This window comes from Melozone crissalis, unplaced genomic scaffold (assembly GCF_028551555.1).
Source record: "Melozone crissalis strain CALT ecotype California unplaced genomic scaffold, PUWL_Pcris_2 ptg000081l_1, whole genome shotgun sequence".
NCBI classification, from domain to species: domain Eukaryota; kingdom Metazoa; phylum Chordata; class Aves; order Passeriformes; family Passerellidae; genus Melozone; species Melozone crissalis.
In genome coordinates this window covers 17,587,660-17,607,909 of record NW_026535858.1, presented here as the reverse complement: position 1 = coordinate 17,607,909, position 20,250 = coordinate 17,587,660, and positions in this window count along the sequence as shown.

Below are 20,250 nucleotides of genomic sequence, written 5' to 3'. Positions count from 1 at the left end.
CTCTGAAACTCAGGACAATTATAAGGTACTTTAAAACATGTTTTCTCCTAAGGAAGGAGCAGTTAAGTAATATCTATGTACCTATATGTCTCGTCAGGTGTTTCTACAGAGGGAGACTCAGCAAAGCTCAGGGATTGCAGATGGGCGCTGAGGGATGTGAATCAGGGAATCTGATCTCTTCTAGCCAGCTCTTCCCCTTCAGAGCCAGCTTGGGTGTTTCTGAGCTGCACTGCCTCACCTGCTGTGTCTGGTTTCACAGGAGATAATTGTACTTACTGCAGCATGGATTGTCCTGGGGAAAACTGAGGAGTTATGGTACAGCAGTGAGGGGAACTATAGGAACAGAGGAGAGAATTTAGATGCCTAATGTAAGATGCATTTATAAATACATCTTTGGCCCTGTGACCCCAAACAAAAATGAACCAAGATACCTTTATAACATTTAACTATGAAAGTTCAATGTTTTCCACCTTTTCTCAACCCAGAAATCCTGCTTATCCACATATTCTCTTAAGAAGCCTTGGAATGTTTACTAAAATTGAGCACTGTGTGATTACATGAGTAAACAAGAAGAGATTTGTGTTTTGTTGCTGGTTTTGGGATCTTAGGAAAAACCGAGAGAATATCTGAAATGTTAACTTAATGGATAATATTTTTTTCCATCCATAGAGGAGGGCAGGCATCATGTGTGTATTTTTGCTTTTATTGATAGCATTTTGATATCAGTTATAAAGCTCGTCCTTGGCTTGCCTTGAAATATCATACTGACTTCACTTATTATAGAATGTTACTTAAATTTTCCAAGGTGAAGTGCTCGCAGAGCAGAAACTGGTGAGGAAAAAAATATGTCCAAAACAGTTACATATACCTTTAATTTTAAAGTGCTGTCCAGAAAGGTTTGCAGCAATTTTTGCTGATGCATAAATTGACCTAGACAGTAGATGATACATGACCTTAAAAATACCTGAAGTAGCCTTGCTTGGGAATTTTTAGTAGAGAGCTATTATATGTCAGAGTAATTTACACAAACCTAGTTTATGCTTTTGCATTTTTTCCTCTCTCTCTCTCTCTGCCATGCCATCCAAAAACCATAGAAGCATTAAAAATATTTTACATATATTTCTTTCTTTTTTCCCCCTCTTCTTATCATAGAGCTTCATCTTTATTTATCACACTCAGAACATCTCATCAAATGTGGGACTAAAATGTGGCTCACAAAGACCTGATCCAGCAGAGCACTTCAGTATCTGCATAACTTCATTGCAATGACATTTTCCATTGCTCATTAACTGGAATTTAAAGAAAGTTTTCCATTGCTTGGTGTCTGGGCATTTAGAGGAAATTGTCAGCCAAAATGGCTGAGCTATTTAGAAGAGTTAGGTCAGGCAATGAACAGACTACAAGTTGCAGAGATCTGTAGGGAGCACTGGAGGTTCAGACCCCTGGCAGAAAACTGGAGATAGCCATTGGGAGGACCTTCCAGGTATTTATTGTCATGTAGACTTAATTCCACAGCTCTTGTCCAGGGATCAGAGTGAACTGCATTGAGGAGAAGAGTCAGGGCTGTGCAAGACAGAGGAGACTTATGCCTTAAACCTTAGCTGGGCCAGTCAGTTTCAGTGCACTGCTGCCTAGATACAGCTCAACAGCTTCGTCTGGAACAGGTATGATCACTTGGGCACATCAGTGTTGTGCTGGCTTGCACTGAGGAATGATCAGGAGGAGTCTTGGGGCAGCCATCACCCATCCACTCAGTTATTTGCTGTGTCTCTCCTTATGCCAAGGAGCTTTCAGAGTGTCTCGCTGTTTTTCACCTATTTCTATACTATTATTTTTTGCTGTGGCATGGAGGATGTGCTCTCCCAGCTGAGATGCATCCTCTGCTACCTTATTTTTAATATATGAAGAGAAGATATAAACAAGGACCAAAAACTGTTAATAGAAATTATGGCAACAAGATTTTCTTTTGTTTTGTTTTGCTTAAATCTGTTGATCCTGCTGTATTACAGCTCCGGGCTAGCAAGTGGTGACAAATAGGTTTTCTGTTCTATCCTCTTAGTTTCTGGATTTTTTTTATCCCTTATAGGAAAAAAAGTTAGAGAGTTCTTTAAACAACAGGAAAGAATAGGTTTCCAGCTTGTTTGGAAAGCCTGGCAAATGTGGATCTACTATATATCCTGTAGATTACTTTTTTTTCATCAGTGACAAAAACTAAGCTGTATTTCAGACCTCAACTTGCTAAAATTCTCACATGCTACAATGTAAATTAGTGAAGTATTTTGTCAGCTACCGAACACAAAGCAGTGGATGGTCAGAGAGGAGAGCTTTTTGATCATGAATTCTGGTGAAGAAAATATGCACTGCTTATTTATTTAAAGCAGGTTTAGCTTTTGATGACACATCTGTTCCAGGAGAATGTTTAGCCTAAATAGCTTACTAAAAAATCAATGATCAAACTAGTATGAAGTTCTCCAAACACAGTCATTCTCTCTGTTTCTCCAATATACTCAGCAATTTCTGGATAGACTATTTTTGTGTCCAGGGAACATTGCTTGCAATTGAAAAAACAATTTCTGTTACCAAAGTGCCTTTTTTGAGGCTTTCATTTTATAAATTCTATGCATTATCCTTTGAGCCTGTATTCCGTTAGCTATAAGTCAAGTTTACATGGAAATGCTTAACAGTGAAGTCTCCCTATTCCATGTGAGTGTGTTACTTATTATGCAACATAAACTTCTGCTGATTTTAATGTTGAAGTGATTAGAAGTGACCATCTCCCAACAGTGGTTTTGTAATCACTGTATAATGATTTGAAGTCTAGGACTGGTTCCTCATGGCCCTACAGGTGCCCTAACTACCATTATTAATTTGTTGGTGGCAAGATTCAAGCTAGTATTGGATATGGAGGTTTGACTTGGAATTTTAGAGCCCTGGTTTCAGGAATGAAGCAAGAGAAAAATTTATGTTTCTGATGCCTCACTTGTTTTCTGGTGGAAGAATTTCTTTCTCTGGAATGATTGCTTCATCAAGCATTCCTTGAGGAATGGCACCTTCCTTAAAGCAGGATTGAGTTCTGGGCCCAGTGTCCCTTCCAGCTTTATATGCCATGGCTTGGTCGTCTGAATTCATAGAGTGAGCAAACAAGTGCCCAGATAAGAATTAGACACCCTTTTGATTATTAATTTTTTCATTTATTTTCAGATGGCTTTTCCTTTTGTCGTGTTGTTCACACATAATGCCTCTGACTCTTCCTATGTCACACTACATCTTTGCAGTAATTTTCTGTGCTGTTCTGTCCCTGTGGATTTTACAGCCATGGATCAGAAAGGAAGTGCAAGCCCTAGCAGAAATAATAAATCCACTGCAGGTCTTGAAGGTACTAATTTCTGCAAAACAAAATACTGCCTCAATTTTGTTATGGGCTAGAAGGGGTGATCAAAGTGAAATACATTCATTATGGAATTGGTTTGCAAAGCTTGTTTCCAAACCATTACACACACTTTCTAGATTTCTTTTCCCCACCCAAAAAAGTAAATAATGCAACTTTGTCCTGCCTGGCCTGTAACACTGCACCCCATGCAGCTCTTGTCCAAGGATTGTTCCCAAACCAGGCCTGTCTCATGAGATGGACAGGGAAGCTATGTTTGTTTGGAAAGGGGTCACTGGATATTATTAATCTGGATAACATATTAACATCTGTGAAGGGCTGCACAATGCTCTGCTTGTGGGTAATGCAGGGAACCATCCACATGTTGGCTGCACTGGATTGCTGGGAATCATGGTCATCTCCCAGCTGCCAAATTGCCTGGTGTGCCCAGAAGTCTGTGGCATATGTCCTGTGACTCCAACGAGAAGGTTGAGGTCGTTGGTCTTTGCTGGAGTAATATGACATTTGAAAAAATATTTTAGGAACTGTCCTATAATAGCAGGTATTTTTAATCTGTGCAATCTATCTAATTAGGTTCAACCATGCCCCATTCCTTGTCTGATTGCCTGAGCATTTCCGCTTAACCAGTAAGGTTTATTCAATAAGGTGTCCTATAATGCTATTTCCTTCCTTGTGAGTATATGTTATCATTCCCAACACAGACTTAAGAATCCTTCTACTTTTTCTCTTATTTTGACATCCTCTGTCTCCACAGTAAAGCCCTGTGCATTAGTTAGGAGTCATCTAGCTAAGGAGAAACCTAGGTGAGACTTTTGATCACATTAATTTTGTTTTTAGGAACCTAGAAGATTCTTAACAGACACAGCAAGTATAGAGCAAGCACAATACAGGTAGAATCCCCATAAATTTAATATAATCTGGTTAAATTATGGATTCAAATAGTTAACAAGATTAGAAATAATAAGAAATTAATACAGGCACAGGCAGTTGACTCACTCTTACTGTAATTTCCTTGTGGCTTTGGTCATAGGGATAACAAGGTAAGAAATAACTGTTTCCTTTTATTGATTGGTTTGACAGTTGGAATAAAGACAATTTTTTATGTCTGAAAAGGTCTTTTGTAACTTAATATTATGTTAATTAGAATGGATGTCTTTCTGAGCCTTATTTTCTTGTTCATTTGATCTAATTTGCTGATTAATTTTTAATTGCCTACCGAGAGATCTTTACCATGTTGTGATTTGGGTTTTACGTTTACATTTGGAAAACAATGGCATGCCTAAAAGGACTCAGAAATTTTGTACTAAGGAATTTCTGTAAGGGATAATTACAAATTGTGATTTCTTCCTGCTTCCTAATTTTAGCGCAATCCATTTTGAATTAGTACTCTTTAACCAAAAAGGTTTGCACAGTGTGGAGTAGTGAGAAGGTGTTTCAGTTAGGGAAGCTTCATGGTAGAGAGTCTGTCAAGGCACTCAATGTTGGTGGTCAAATGGAAAATAAATCTCTTGGCTGTTTATGAATTGCAGTGAGCACTTCCCAACTTACAACATATGTTCTTTTTCTCCATAGTAATGTTCTGAGATTCTTAGAATTAATGTATTAATAAGCTTAGAAATAGAAGTATAAAGTTCTAATAAGGCCAAGTGTTGATTAAAACTTATTTTCTGGTGACAGAAAATAAAAAATCATAGTTCTTGGCAAGTTATTTCAAGTTATTCCCTAAATGTTTAAAATTTACACCTTATTTTTAGACTGAATTAGTCTTGCTATAATTTCTAGCCCTTCGATCTTGTTCTTTCTCTGCCTGCTAGATTGAAGAGCCCTCTATTATCAATTTTTTATTCCCTGTGGGAGGCACTTGTAGCCTGTGATCAAATAATCCTTTAACTTTTACTCTGATAAGTTAATTGATTGAGTGCCTTGAGTCTCTTGTAGTAAGACACGTTTCCTAATACTGTAATTGTTCCCCTGGCTTCCTCATAATCTATGGAAATTTTCACAGTCTTTATTAAAACAACACCAGGAACACAGTGAAACTACTAGTCATTTCACTGATGCAAAATAAGGAAATACAACCTCCCTATTCCTATTTATTATTATTCATACATCTGATGAGTATGGTAGCTTTTTGTTACTCTAAAAATTCAGTACTCTTAGAAGTACTCTAGCAGTTCTCTAAAAATTCATAGTAATCTGGTTACTTGTCATGGCCTGTGATCCCAAAACCTTGCCTCCTCTGTGGGATCTCTTTTTTCCAGAGTTGAGTCTTTCCTCATTAAATGTCTCATTGTACTAATTCCGTGATCCATGGCCTTCCTGTTAGCTATACTGAGGTACATAATATCTGGTTATGGTCACCTAATCCAACTATCTTCTCCATTATTTTCCATTTTTTAATCATCTTCCCATATTGTGAAAATGTGATTTTTCAAAAAAAAGTGAAAAGTAGTCTAGGAGGCAAGAGCCAATTCCAATACTAGTGCCTTGTTTCCCAGTCAAATAATGATTGGCTAGATATATCTGCTACATAGTTTATAAGTAGTTTAGGATGCCATTGTAATTTACTGTATCTCATTTTAGCCATCCAAAAATTAGTTTCTAATGATTGTTAGTTTTCAAAGCTCTTAATAGTCAATTAGGAGAGATGGAGACCTTCGCAGAAAGATGTAGTGGACTTATCTGGAAAACCATAAATCACTTTTTGACAGTGTCTTTTTCTTTTCATAGACTATAATGGGAACATAGAGAAGTTAAGACAAGCTGCCAAACTTTTAGACAGCTATAATTAGTGTGGATGAATCCCATCTCTTATGCTTTTTAGCTTTTCCATCAAACTGTGGTGTGATGCAAAGCCAGTTCTCTTACAGGCATCTATCAAAATGGTTGCCTTTAGCAGTCCCATTTGTGATCACATCAGAAAATGGTATCAATTTAGCTTGACAAAATCTGCTTTCCAGAAACCCATGTGGATCAACTTTAATTTGATTATCCCTTTTAGTTCTCTATCAGATTAGTTATCCCTTATATACCTCTTTTGCTTTTTTATCAGATCCTTTTATCAAATCCCTAATTTTTTTTTTACTTTAATATTGACACACATCCAAACTGTGAAAAATCTGAGGCTCTGATGTCTTAGATTTTTTTATTTGTTTCCACCCCATCTATATCAGATGGACTTTTCTCTGAGGTACTCCTTCAGTCCTTGATCAGACACCAGGAGGTCTCTGGATGACTTAGAGCTATTTCTGATAAGATGTCCTTTCTATGCAGCTTGTCCGTATGGTTAAGTCCTGCAACCTGCACAATGGAGGTAATGGTTTTGGGGGTGTTTTAGCTATTTTTTGGTTTGGTTTGGTGGGTTTTGTTTGTTTGTTTTCAGGTTTTGTTTTTTAGGAGTTAAAGTAAAACATTTCATAAATATATTAGAATGTGTGCTTCTCTTTCCAAACATGCGTGGCTTTAAACTTTTTGTGTTTTAATATCTCAGGAAAAGTTGCCACGTTTTTGATTTTTCTTCATCTTTCTCATTTCTTTTTCTTTGTAAAATAGAGATGTCTGGCAGACCAAGGTAGTCTGTCACCCTCTGACTGCAGAAAGGCTTACAGGGCTGAAGAGAACTGTACAGGGCTGAAGGGAACTGTGACCTTGTACTACTTGCTCAGTTAAGAACCTGATCTTTTTTAATTAATATTGTTGCATAAGCAGAATGCTCCAGAATAAGATGTTTTGCCTTCAAATTAAAAGAATGCTCGCAGAACAAAAGCAATAGGAGAAAATATACACAATGGTGTTTTCCTGATATGGAGACTCCCCAAAACTCAAAACTACCTGACAGAGAAGAAATACTCTTGCAAGACTGTTCAAGTCAATGTCATCTTAGAAACTATTGGTGGCAATTGAAATACTACAATGCTAATTTACCTGGTATCAAAGTGATGAGCTGTGAAGGCAAGTCATTACCATCCTGTCCTGCCTGATCCCTCTGTCAGATTTTGAGCAGCACCTCAAAGGACAGAGGGTCTTATATTTCATTCCAGCCACTCCTGTTCATCTGTTGGAGGGATGTTTTGCCATTGTAGAAGTGTATCCTATCACAAGATGCATCAGGATTTCTTGTATTTAACAAATGGTGGACTGCAATGTCAACAATTATAGGAATAATTTATTTCCTGTAAAGATGGATTAGAGAAATAGTTCAATGATATGTCCTTTTTTCTGGATAATCCAAGGACAGATTTTGATGAGAGGCAAGGTGGTGTCACCTGGCAATGATATTTCACACTGCCTAATTCTGAGCCTTCTGATAAGTATCAGGGATCAAGTTAATGTCTAGTGAAACCCTCCACTGTTGGAAGTTAATTCACCTCAATAGGAGGTGTCTGGAATTTTCTTTCTTCTCTTTCCTTAGTCTTATAACTTCCTTCATTATTTGCTATTGTCTGCTGTTTCTTCCACTGCATCAGAAGTAAAGGTAATAGTTTTGCAGGGGCCAGAAGACCAAATGGGCCAGTTGGAGAGTTTCAGTTCATTAGGGTTCTGAGGGTGTTGTTTTTTTTTTAATTCCTACTTTGCCATACTAGTGTCATATAGGACATTTTGAGAGAATATTTTCCAAGATGCAGTTTTGTAGTTCAGAACTAATATCTTGCAACACAGCAAGTGTTTCACAGCACTACATAGTTACCTCTCCAACATCTACATCATATTAAAAGAATATTTGCACTGAAGCAATTTCAGATCTTTTCAGATCTTCAGATCAAAGACAGATCACACTTAGGCTCGTTATAGGAGTTATCTAACCAGCAATGAGTTGCATTTCATTGTGAAGGTATTTACATGATTATTTCTTGGGAGGTGTTCATCCAAGTGTAAATTACTCTGCCTCAGAACAGATTTTAGCTGGTGCTGACAGCTTGGATGACTGGCACATTGTCATTTTCATAACACACCTAAAAGGAAGGTGCCAAAAGAACCTAAGTGGCATTGATGCAGTGAAAAATTTCCAGTAAAAATTTGTCTCAAGGTATATGGCTGGTTTCAGGTAATATCTGGGATAAAACAGATTAAAAACTATTATTTTTCTTTCACACTATATAGGGAGGAGGGATCTCCATTCATGTGAAAGCAGTGTATGGTGATAATGCCATGGTAACACAAAATTATGTGGTTTATGCTTCTTCTAATGCATACTCATCCTCTTTTCAGATGTCCCTGAACAACTCCAGCTGCATTAATGTCATGAAAACAGTTTATTTTCTTTCCTAGCCATTTTTTCAGAGGTTTCGTGGGGTGAAACTTCTGTGCTCTTGTGAATGTTTTGCCCTGATTTTCCAAAGAATAGAAGGGATACGCAGTCACTCCATGTGCCAGACAGTCAGTTGAGTTCCTCTCTCCGTTGACCAGTTACAACAAAATTCGATGTAAAAATTATTTCTGAAATTAAATTCCTACTAGTATTAGGAAAAGTGGTGGTTAAAAAGAGCAGAAAGACTCAATTTACTACCCCGATTCCTCTGGACAAGAGAATCGCCTCACTAGAGTGATGCTACATGTGCTCCAGGGTTCACACATTACTAAGCACATCTCACATGCGCTTTATTAGACAGAATATAATCCAGACATGGAATGCAAATCAAAGTGAACCACACTTTGTGAGTTTACAGCTCAGGAAATGGAGAGAAGCTGCTTTCCTTCTGCTCACTGCAACAGAAGTCCTTTTGGAAAGAACCCTAGTTCTAACCTCTGCTTTGGAAGTGTGCTGCGTGTGATTTCATCCCATTAGCTGTGATGGTCACCATTTGGTCCTGTAAGTGATGACGTGATATAATGGGGGAAAGGGTTGTTGTCAGTGTTATCAGTATAAATCTTCCTGTGAACACTTGACCAAGAACACACGTTTTGCAATTATGTCAGTTTAAAGAAAGCAGTTATTTCCCTACAGTACTGTAGAATGGTTTTATTTTTTTCTTTTTTTTTTTTTTTCTGGCAAGAGATGTGAAGAATTTGCCATTTCTATATATTATAATAATTTTTAATGCTGGAATGGTTCACATCCAGGATTTTAAAATAGGAGGCATGTAGCCCAGAGTTTTGTTTGTTTCATTTATTTAGCATGGCATAGCTAGGTCCTGGAACTAGCTTATATGAGGTCATTACCCTATTGATTAAATAGTGTGATGAAAAGGGCATGATAATACACTGCTGGGAGATTATTGCCAGACACTTTGCAAACAAAGCTGCTGAAAGGGGAGCAGTTGTGAGACCTTCAGTGTGGTGTGTAATTAGCAAGTGAGTGGAAATTAAAATAAAGGCTACATGGCTTGATACAGTGATTATATGCAGATAAATAATGTTTTGAATACTCCCTTTTGGGAGATGTATTCTAATGAGAATATATCTTAGTACAGGAAATGTCTTCTGGGACTACACTATCCAGAATCCTTAAACAAGCTGTGCAGAAAGTTGTCCCCAACAGTGAAAAAAAAAAAGCATGGATTCAAATGCTGTGGATCTGCCTCTCTCTTCAAAACTTTTTCTCTGTGTCTTTCTTGTCTTTGAAAAATCTCATACTGGTATAACTAGTGTTAGAGAAAAACAGTACATCTGTGCTTTTTCTTTGGGATGGAGCACCATTTCTTTAAAAACCTCCAAACAATCTTTTGGGGGACAAGTGGATTTGAACAAACTACCTTTTGAGTGGGAAACATCAGCCATGGTGTTGTTTTGACAACATGAAAGAGTTGTCTAAACCTGGGATGTACAGGCAGTACCAAACTTGTGATTCTTGCATTCAGCCTCCCCTCTGTCCTGAGGAGAGCAAATACATGTTCCTGAAATAAATCAGGGCATCTGATTTACTCTGTGGCATGTGTTTCACCTCGGCAACCCTTTCAGGCCTACAAATCCCAACAGATCAGAGGCTTTTCAGGCAGCATCTCAGTTGCCTAAAGGGGAATTAAATGGAAATTTTCCGAATAAGGCATAGACCAACTTTAGGGAGAGAGAGATGGATAGACATTAGCAGACATCTTTCTGGCCATTTCTTTGCCCAGTTTCAAGATCCTTCCAGACATGAAATTCAACAAAAGACAAAGCAAATTTCCAAAATAATATCAATAAAATTCTTCAGAGCGGTTACCCATGGTTTAATAGATATGGGAGAGACAGCTCCTGTATTAGTATCTATCAAAAATTTCAAGCGGCACAATAAATAGAGAAACTTAAACAGCCACAGAAGCAGTAAGAGAGGGACAGAAGAGGGCATCAGGGGAAAAAAAAGGGAAGAGAGAAGAGAGGAAAAGAGAAAAACAGTGCTTTTATGGGAGAAAGCATCCACTCAAGGCAGAAGGGTTGAAGCAGCCATGGTGAGGGCAAAGTAAATGGGGAATACTCTGTCTGGCTCTATTAACCTTAATTTTAATTCCTCTTTTCCATTTTTCAGCTTAAGTAAGCAAGCATATAGCCATGTTAATATAGTAGCTGGAATAATGAAGATGGAATATACCAATTTGGGACCAATTCTGGCCCTCAGGAGAGCACAGGCACTGCAGCTGTGGCCAGCCCCTACCAAAAAGGAGTGGTGAGGAGAACAGCTCCTTGTGTCTTACTTCCCATTACATCCTCACCAGGGACCACCGTAGTCTAGCCCTAAGAATAAATAGATTTGGTTAATTTTTCCATCTGTAGAGTTGGTTTAGCAGCTCTCAGCACTGGTTCAGTTGTGCTCCTACTGAAGCTAATGAAGTGATTTCCTTGAGAACAGTTGGACCCAAAAAGCCCATTTATAACCTTTCTCAGATACTGCAGTTTGTGTCTTGGGATTGTCTTTTGTTCTCTTCCTATTTGATATCTTCCCCTTCCAGATCATAACAGGCAGGGTTTTCCTGAACTTTATCACAATGCTGTTACATACTTATAGCCGTAATATCCCTTGATTTGAGGGCGTGGGAGAAACATGCAGCATGCCACATTTGACCACATCCTCTGAAACTGAGGTTGTGGTTGAGCTAATTATTTTCACGGCTGGAAGAGAACAGACAATGCTGCCTAAAGAGTGGGAAGATATGTGTCTGTGTGAGTCTGTGTTTGTGTGGTTATACCATCTGGGAAGAGCAGAGCCAGATATACTTCCCCTTGGCTTTTTTTAAATGTGCAAATCCTCAGTAAACATGCAAATGGTGAAGTCTCATTTCTCTGCTGATGTCCTGCGTTTGTCTGAGGGTTGGAGTGCTGGAGACTGCATCTCACTGCAGAAACTCTGCCCTCTGGAATTCCTGTTTTTCATTCCCCAACTGACTCTTTTTGCTTCTGTGGGCAGGGGGGAAGTTGCCCTTCCTCTGCATTTCTCGTTTCTGTTACACAAGCAGTATGAGGTGCCCTTTATTTATAATCTGAACGTTAGGGATGTTGGGCCAATCTGGTGCTTCCAGCTGGCTGAACACTTCCTAGCGCTTTGGATGCCAGATAGAACGTAATTTATTGTGGAAAACAGTAGGGGAAATACACCTCTCTCTATCAAAGGTTAATGTAGAATATCAGCAGCTCTTCAGCAAGGGTACATGTATTGTTGGATAGTCTGTGATTATGTGTCTCTTAATAAAATAGAAAACCAAATTGCTTTCCTTTTTGATGCTGCTGTTTAGCCCCTTCTATTTTCCCTCCTTCCCCTCAGTTATTTTAACTCCTTCATTGCATTTTGCAGTTTTCACAAGTTACCTCAGGGAGAAAAATACAATTGTACTTTGTTTGGCATGACACTGAGCAAAATAAGGGGGATTGTTTTTCTTTTCTTTTACCTTTGTTTTAACTAAAACACCAATTTCTGTGCCAAGACAGAGCAAAACTGCTGAGTTAGCTGAGGCTATAAATTTAAATGGTCCTTTTACCTCTAGAAAATATTAAAGCATCCTTCTGCCACTGAGCTGGCACTGGTTGCTGGATCAAGTGCTACTATTAACAGGAAATCAGGAAAGTATATTATAACTCCAGTGCTGTCATTACCAGAGGGTTTCACTGAGCTATAGAGTCTGGAAAGTGACACTGGGAAGACCAGAGAAAAATGGCATACTTTGAGCAAGGGAAGGGAAGCTTCAGACAAAAAAGTTGGAGGCACATTAAGAGTTTGTGAAAGTACCCAACATGGATGCAATTGGCTGCTTTAAAGGGGATGTATTAGGTAAAGTGTCCCATTATTCTTCAGGTTTAGAGATAAACTCATGTAGACTTTTCTAATGGGCTCATTTAATCAATTCTAGAAGGTCTAAAACATGCCAAGGCAGGACTGAGTCAGGCTGGAATCTTATGAGGCACATTCTGCACCAAGGAAAACCCCAAAGAGAGATTTTATTGGCAACTTTTTTCTTGCCACTAAAGTAAGTTCCCTCTGCTTAAGTTCTTCTCCTTAAGAGAGGTTTTTTTTTAAATCATCAGAAATACAGTGAACTGCACTGATAGTTGAATTAAAAATATAAAGGAAACATATAGAATAATAATAATAATAATTAAGTAAATGTTGGGATTATTTAAGACATAAACTTATTACTTACCCCGAGTCTTGCCAGGTCACTGGATGGGGAAGCTGCTTTCTTCCTGCAAAGCCATGCTGAATTCACCAGTTCTTTTGTCATTAGAGACATAAGGAAGACTTAGTTGAACATTTTGTTATAGTTCACAGTCTGGGCTGCATCTGACTTCCATTTTATGGGATAAAAAAATTACAAATAATAATAAATTCAGTTTGGTTTGCTTTTCCTTTTCAAAGTTCTCTAGAGACCTGAAATAATCTTCCTGACACCCATGCAAGGTAAGCATAGCTATCAAGTTTTACAGATGTGGAAACTGAGGCAGAGAGGTTAAATAGTGCCATTTGAAAATATAGGTGCCTAAAATGAAGCAACTTGAGTCCACGATCCAAACAGCAGAAGCTCCAAGCTCCTGATTTCACTAGAAAACGAGGGTGCTCAGAATATCTATACAGCAGGCCCTGAATGGATGTGCTGAATCTTCTGCAGAGCAAGTATCTCCCAAGTATGGTTCCCCAGCCTGTAGTCAGACCACTAGACCAGAGCACTCCTTCGTGATTGTCAGGACCTGCATGTGGTTCCTAGCCCCATTTAGGATTTGGGAATCTGATGTTTTTTACTCATATTTGCTCCCCACTTACCTGCTCTTAGTCAATTCTCTTCATTCTATACCTGCATTTTTTTTTCTGTGTGAGAAATCTTCTTAATAAGCATGATCAACTTCACAAGAAAACCATTATAACAACATAAAATATATTTTTGTTTCTTGAGATAGGCTTCCCTCTGAGAATTACTCACCCAGTCAAATATTTGCTTTGCTCAGCACTATTCTATTAGAAATATTTCTTGTTTATTTAGTCTTATGCACTGGTCTGACATTCCCTTGTTGCTACAACACATTTGAGTAAGAGATTGAAGCACCCAGGGAATCCAAGATTATGCCCAGAAGTTAAAAACAAGCACTGATTTTAACTGTGATTTTTTGGGGCCTCTGGTTGGAGTATCAGCACATTCAATTTTTCAGCATGTCCTGATCTCTGACTCTTTGTAAAGCTGGGATTGTTCTGGGTGTCTGAAGGCAGCAGCTCCTGTAGTCCACAACAAATATTTCCAGCCTGGGGCTCCCAAGGAGCAGATGTACCTTTGAAACATTGGTTATTTTCACTGAGAACTTATTAGTTTGACTAATACAATTTCTGTCAATTCATAGTCGCAGTAAATTAAACAATATTCAGCTGCTATTTCACAATTTTTCCAAAGTCATCTATTCCCTAAGCTACAGTAGAAAAGAATATTTCCTCGTCCCTCCCCCTAAGTTGTTTTCAAAGAGGTTTCAAAAATCATTCAGATAGAGACTTTAGTGCTGTGAAATTTTATCAAAGGGCACTCTTTCCCTGGACTCAGATATGAACATATTTTGTCAATCAGATAAAACTTCTCAAGCTTTTTTCTAGCAGTGTCAGTGGTTAACTTGATCTTATTGCACTGTAAACAATTTTGTGCTACAAATAATTTTTCATAAAATCTCTATGGGTGAACTCTGGAAAGATGATTTGTAAGAATATTTTCAAGAACTTTACAGCACAGTGTAGTCTTCAAGGAAATGAATGTTACTTAAAAAGGTTTTTCTTTAGATTAATAAAAGAGAGAATATATAATGAAAAGGAGTGATAGGGAAATGTTTTGATACAGTAATAGGCAGAAGAAATACCTGTTAAGCAGGAAAATATCTGTATACCAACCCCCTATCTATTTTAAATTGTATATATTATTTTAGCTGTTAGGAATCCATCCTTCCACCTTGTGAAAGCTGACAATTTTTACTTACAGCCTGAAGCTAAATACTGCAGTGCCTCAAAATGGAAGATGAAACAGGCCAACAGGTTTTCTTTGTCTTTTGAAAAAAATGGAGTGTCATTTCTTCTCCCTCCCCCTCGCGTGTTCCTTCCTCCCCTGCCACATCCCTACTGGTATTAGCAGCTTTTCCTCCAAAAAAGCACTAGATGGTGCCCCTTTTCTTTGAGAGTGACAGAGCTGGATTCCCAAGGGACATGCTGCCCTACCAGGAAAAACATCGGACACAAAAACTTGGAATGTCTCCTTGTTCTTTAATATAATTGTTCCAACTCCTTGTTCCAATATGTCTCTTTTATGTCTTTCAACTCTTCAAACCTGAACTAGATCCATCTTTAGGAGACCCTCTTGTTCCTGTTGGAAAATGAGTCATGACTTCAAAGATTAATGGGCAGTAAAATAATTTTTTAAAAAGTGCTTTTAAATCAAAAAGAAGAAGGAACAATGTATGTACCTTCCTCCCTGTTGTCAGTAGCTCAGCACTGCAACGTCAAAGAACATTTGCATTCTTTGCTGAAAACTTTTCAAGTCAGCAATCTTTAATTAGAGGCTAGCTGGTCAGTCTGACTGATATTAATTTCTTAATTTTGTTATGAACCTTAGCCTTTAACTGACTGAGCAGCTATTTGTAAACAGAATTGATATTACACTTCAGTATTTCTTTCAAATAAAGTGTCAAACAGGGAATCTGGCCTAGCCTTGTATTCTGTGTGTTCTGCCAACTTATTCTGTATCTTTATTCAAAAAAAGTTAGTAGTTATGTTCATCAGATTGTTACCTAGCCTTTGAAATTAGAATGAATAATTGCTTAAAATGATATTGCCTACCTGCATCTGTATCTCTTTCTGCAAAGTAATTCTGTTTACCTGGTACATGTAATCTTTGTATTTAGGCAGTCATTCTATGCTAGACCCTTAACAGATGAAACTTATAACATGACACTGAAACAAATTCAAAGTCAACAACAAATAAAATGTTTGCTTGTTAAGAAGGAAAGTTGAGGCTGATATCTAATCTCTCATTGTGAAAACCCTAAAAAAAATAACTGGAAAAAAAGCTGCTTCCTTTAACCTGTTTATTTAAGCATTTGAAATGGCATAAAAATAATCATTCTTTGAAATTACCCATGATAAATTAGTCCAGGTTTGTAATTTCTTACTATTTTTGTAAATGGTCCTTAGAAAATTAGGTCCATTGGCATCTGGGAACAAAAATTCAACTGGGAAAAGAAGCTCTAATATGAAACAGAAAGAATTATTCCCATGCTCTGGCTGCCCTGTCATATGTCATGACATGTGGCAGGTTGACTGCTCATTAATTCTATTTATATCAGTATGATAATACACCCCACTGAGTACACATGTGTTAAAATATTCATAAATTATGTTTAGTGCAAGCAGATATACATTACATGCCAAAAGAAGACTATTATTTAAAGACAAAACTGGTAAACAGTCAAACATGGAAAAGTCTTTTTAATGTTAGTCCAGTACGTTGTGTATCATCAAACTCACATTTAATTGCCTTTACTTGCAGACTCTGTCTCCAGCAATGCAGTATCCAATGCACCTTTATATTTTTATGGCTTGCAAAAGAAGCAGCTTTTACTGAAAGTAATTGGAATTTCAGCAATTACTGTAAATGTCATATTATCTCAAAGCAGTAACTATAACAGTTTGAAATATTTAAAATGAAGCTTTACTTTGACCTGCACATATTTCAAGGTACTTTTACATAGCTTAAAGCTCTACTCTAAATATTAAAAAAATTCAAATGTGAACTATTTTTGAAGGGAAATGCAGTTTAGCTGCCAAAATAGTTAATAGTAAATTTTAGGCAAAATTTAGCCAAAAATAGTTAATCATCCTTGCTCAGGATATTTTATATTACATATATCTCTGTCTCTATCAATATTTATATCTTAAATATTGCTAAACTTTTAAAAGGACTGTTAAAACAGTAAAATGAAAAGTATGTTTTAGAGGTAGCTAATTTTCCATAGAATGTGAAAATGATCTCAGAATATGAAACCATATATATCTGTGTCTTAAAATCCGTTTGTTCAGCATCAAAATGCTCTTCTATGTGCAGTCAAATTTGAATTTCTCCTAGCATTGGATCAGAATTATTAGAATATTTAGACATTCTTTTTTTCTGGCAAGAAATCATTATGGATTATGTTGAATTCCTTTATTTAAAAATACCTTTGAAATTATGTTTCAAATTTAAAAATACATTTCAGAACTTCAGAAATTATCACAAATTATTGTGGACTAATGGCACAGGTGTTAAAATCCCTGCAAGTTTGAAAATTATTAACAGAAGATATGAAATACTACACATTTATTTGCAGCTATTGTGATAGCAGTTTTCCTACTAAGTAAGTACAAACCAAGCTGGTTTTGATATCCTGTCAGTGCTTCACATTTGGAAAACAATTTCAAAGCTTTTAAAAATATCAAATGTTGTAATGGGCACAGAGAGAAGGGAGAAGGTTACTTCATGGTGAAATTTTGAGAAGATATATGACAAGATTTGGAATTTATATATATCACAAAGGGAAAATAATTACCCTGTTTCTACTCAGTTTTAAGAGACCTGAACAAGGGCAGGATGATGTGACTGACTGTAAGGTGTACATAACTGTTCTAATCACAAAACCATGTTAATGTTTCTAGCAGCAGTGAAGCACAGTGACTTCTGATAAAGGACGAAGAGGGGGCACAGGAGCATGATGTTACAGAGTCAGCAGATTTGTTACTTCAGCACATTTGGTGGGAAAGATGGTTTGCCCAGGTGTTTGTGGGCAAAAATGTCACCCCTTGATTTTGGCTGCATTGCCAAACTCACCAGCCCAGTTGAGGATTGCCCAGCTATACAAGTGGCTCAATTTTAGCCGTCAGTGAAATGGTTAGAACGGGTTGGGAATTTTCTCTTTCTTTGATTGAAAAGGCTGGCTTGAGGAAACTGAAACTTTTTCTTTTGCAGGCAGGTATCGATTTCAAAGAAACTCATCAGAAGAGATTTGTCAGCCGTCGGATGGAATTTCTGGTCGAGACCAGAAGGAGATGGCAAAGTTGGAGTATCAGGTAGCACCGCGATCGGTCAGAGCACTCACCTGGAATGTGGAAAATCGAGGTTCAGGCCTGGGGACTTGAACATGAGATTTACAGAGTGCCCTGAAGATTTACAGAGTGCCCTGAACGAGGCTCTTGAGTTGTTTGCTTGCTGTGCATTTAACTGTTTATGTAAAGTGGAATCCTGCTAGCGAGCAGGAGGTGTTGAGGCCTGATGTGTCCCTGATGTGTTGGACTAGACTAGGACCTGAGGCAATTTGTGGAAAATGGGAGAGAGTGGCAAAACAGGCAGCACTGAGTGCTTTGCTTACCCACCTTTTAAATACTCTGCTCATCTCTCATTCTTGTGTATAAAATTTTAAAATCTTGGTCCTGGAGAGGAATGAGAACATTTCTGAAGTTGCATAATAGCTTTGTAAAATGCAAAACCTGCTTCTCCCATCCCACCGCTATCTTCTTTGCCATAGAAACAAATTGCAAAAATCCACTGAATTCCTCGGAGCAAAGTGTGATTCATGTAAAATGATTTGTCAATGGCTAGGGAGTTTACTGGATGTAAGGTTCATTGTAAGTATAAAAATTGCAGTCTCTTAATAAGACAGCTTTTAAAAATAAAATGCTTTCTGAATTTTAAGAAACTTTGTAATAACATAAACAAGGCTTTTAATCTTGGTAATGTTAGTAGCAAATTATATACAACATCTAATTTTATCAGACGATAACCGTTGTAGTTTTTATCTTCAAAAACAGGTTGTGAATGCTTGAGGGGAATAACTCTTCATAGCAAAAGCTAAGTTAATTTTGCGTTGTCTTATGTTGCTGGCAGAGAAGCCTTTCTTTATTTAGTTCATCTCTTTTTTCTGTGTTTTTTTTTTCTCCAAAAAAGGAGTCATTTCATGCAGCAGTTTATTTAAATACAGAAAAAAAATCATATTAGAAAGATCTCTAATTATAAGCTTTCTGAAAGTTTGTTATGCACTTTCATGTAAAACTTGGCCTCAATACAGAACTGCTGTACAATCATTTTCATCTGAGATTTGAACATATTGGATGAACTAGAGCAGTTCTTTCTTCTATCCTGTCATTTTTTTCCCTTGGAAATGATGAGCATATGGCAACCACCCTTACTGGATTCTGAAACAACAGGAGGGACCTTATTTCGATTCCTACATCCTGTCATCAGTGAATCCCATGATATTTTGTTCTTGCAAGGCTAAAGATGTGATTCGCATTTGCCATAAGGACAGAGCTTAATGTGATGCCATTTTACCACAGGAGCCCTCAATCAGTTAATTAAACATGATATAAATCACTGCATGTATTTGTAAAGTAAGATTAATATGGCAAAGTCAGAGTAATGAGGAATCCTCACCATTGTCTGAGTGTGAATCACTGATACAAAGATTACCCTTTTGAAACTGGATATCTTTGAGTGGGTTTTGTTGGCTTAATCCCTCAGACCGCTTTGTGCAACTTGAAACCCGGACCTGTCATCTTTAGCCAAAATTTCAGCCATAACTTCCTCAGCTTTCACCCAATCATTTAAATCAGCATTCATAATACTTAGAAAGATCAAGCCTTTCAGCATACCACAAAGCTTCTTCATACCACCTGGGACATTGGCAACATGTTTAATAAATATTTCATTTAATTTCATCATGGAGATTCTTCTTTTGGGTTTTGCTTTCAGGGGATTTACAGGGTACCCACAGCAACACATTCCATCACTATGGTCACTTAGGTTAACAGACTTAATAAAAGGGTTTTTTTGTTTCTTGAAATGTTATGGAGCCTTGTTAAACTAGGGCAATTACAGACACACAAGATAGGTGCTCCTGAAAGATCAGAGCCTCCTAAAGACAGCTCTCTAGGGTTCTAGAGCTCTAGTTGAAAAGCACTCAGTTTACAAAGTAGAGATTTATAAACCTATACTTTGAAAATCCTGTGTTCAACTAATACTAAAGGACTGATACTATTTAATATGGAATCCACTTTAGCCACCCTCTTTTGACATCAAACTGTGAACCAGTCTGAAGGAAATCTGATAGATGGGCATGCCATGACACTATGTGCATCCTGTGTCATGGTGTCTTTCACGGAACACTATTCCTTTGTTAAAGAGCACCAGGCCTGTATTTTGCTGTTTTAAAACCAGGCAGATCCTGCATATAGTAGGCAGCAGACCTTTTGTATTTCAGTTAGGAATGTGTAGAAGAGGAAAGAAAAAGGGAAGAAATGATGCTGTCCTTGTTCTTGGACTGAATTCTGTGTTACCAGGGCAGTGAAGACGGGTCAGGCTAGAGGCAGATTCAATGGAAGGAAAAGGTGCCTCCTCAAACAGAACCCTGTGCTGCAGGTTGTGTAATGTCTGAAGAGAGTCTCAGAAGCAACATGCAATCAAAGGAGC